This window comes from Hemibagrus wyckioides, linkage group LG12, assembly GCF_019097595.1.
Source record: "Hemibagrus wyckioides isolate EC202008001 linkage group LG12, SWU_Hwy_1.0, whole genome shotgun sequence".
Classification (NCBI taxonomy): domain Eukaryota; kingdom Metazoa; phylum Chordata; class Actinopteri; order Siluriformes; family Bagridae; genus Hemibagrus; species Hemibagrus wyckioides.
In genome coordinates this window covers 15,281,712-15,283,549 of record NC_080721.1, presented here as the reverse complement: position 1 = coordinate 15,283,549, position 1,838 = coordinate 15,281,712, and the positions used below count along the sequence as shown (strand labels likewise).

Here is a 1,838-nt window from a genome sequence, read left to right as displayed (position 1 = left end):
TCTCTTCCATTTGTTAGCTCCCAGACATATTAGATGATTCACCATCGAATCTCTCATGAGATGAATCACTTATATTGATCAAATGGCTTACCTTTGTATCTGATTCCCCATGTTTGTGAAAAGAATTACGGGATTGCCTCCATCGTAAAGGACACATGGGATGCTACCTCCAAAATTTTTGCAGCTGTTTCCTGCCTTCTGATTGGAGCACAGTGATGATTCGGGTGGTGTTCATTCTCAGCACAGCTAGGTAGAAGTGTGTGTGTGTGTGTGTGTGTGTGGCACAGGTATGAGTGTTTTAAAAATGAATGCAAGATCTGTCTGCTTAATAATATGGAAGTGTGTGTGTGTGTGTGTGAAAATGAATCCCTGATTGTGGCACGTACAATTCAGTCATGCTTTTTTAAAATTCATGCAAGCGAACATTGTCCACACGACTCCGTCGTCTTATTTCGAATTCAGCTGGATCGCCGTGGAAACGGCTTCGAACCATTGACCCGAGCTCCAGTGTTGGCCATCTTTAAACATGTACCACGTAATAAATGTCTTATAACAGATATATTTATCAGATAAGTTACAGTTTTAACCCATCCTATAGTCAGTAAATGGGTTTTAAATTGTATTTATTATAATGAATCTATAAATCTTTAGTAAATGAAGACGCTAGTGTTTGTAGTGTGATTTCTAAAAGCCTTTTCAGTGTTAGACAGTGTTAAATCTCTGTTCATTTATTTGCACATTATTTGAACACCAGGCCTCTTTCCTGTGTTTTAGTCACTGCACTTTAACTTAGCGGTTGCCATATTGCAGGGTTTTTTTTATTTTATTTATTTTTTTTCAGTGAAGTCTGATCTGAGACAGTGTGAGGTGAGATGATGGACCAGCGTACGGTTGTTGTTGTTGTTGTTGTTGTTGATGTTGAGTATTCACCGAGTACATTGCAGGGACCATGACACATAGAGACAAAACACAATCTAGGAAAATAAAGGTTAGCACGATGGGCCGGACCGTACCAGAGAGTCACGGCGTGTCAGAACCCGGGTTTGTGTTCGTGTAGAGTTGGTTTTAATAGATGAACACCTTCGTCACTTTATTATTACGTTTTAATTTGTCAGTGCAATTGCTATTTATTCACTCTAATATAATTAAATGAAGTATTATTTTGCCATAAATATTTATTTGTTGTTATGATTTGAATGTGTTACATATGTACTCTCGTAATACTTGGAATTTAATATCTAACGTATATATATGTAAAAATATCTTATTACATTATACGAACATATTCATCTGAATAAAGAAAAGCAGCTGTGATCACTTGTGTAGTTGTCATTCTGGTGAATTTAAGAGTTCATGAAATGATAATCTGTTAACTGATTTGATTTCACCCAACACAATGGTTTGTGTAAATAGTAATGTTTCCTCTGTTATTTGATGTTCTCACTGTTTGCCCTTGTCTTTGCTCAGACTCGTGTGTGTATTTCTCTTCACATTTAACATCACAGAAATAACAAGATGTTTTTGCAGCCTCATGCTTGATGAGCGTAACGTCGTCAGGATCTGAGGTGTGAAGTAAAGAAGGATGTCCACATGTACAAACTTCAGAATATGAAGAAGTTTAATGTGTTCCAGGATCCTCTGTCCAGACATATTATGGATCTCAGTGTGTCTGGTGGACATTTCATCATGGATGACAGCTCATCAGCTGAAACTTAATCCCAGCAAAACTGAACTGCTGGTCATCCCAGGTGATTCATCCCCATCCAAGGATCTCACATTATCTCTGAACAACTCCATGATCCCCCCTTCGGCCACTGCTCACAACCTTGGGGTAACCG

At 38.1% G+C, this 1,838-nt stretch overlaps 1 protein-coding gene across 1 annotated transcript in view; it reads left to right on the top strand.

The window, feature by feature from the left end:
- The window catches only part of desi1a (desumoylating isopeptidase 1a), a 6,108-nt gene extending 4,794 nt beyond the window's left edge, over positions 1–1,314 (top strand). Inside the window, exon 6 of the mRNA XM_058404508.1 lies at positions 1–1,314. This exon is cut by the window's left edge and continues 647 nt beyond it. The gene's annotated coding sequence lies outside the window, so the exon portion shown is untranslated.
- The last annotated feature ends 524 nt before the right edge of the window (positions 1,315–1,838 follow it).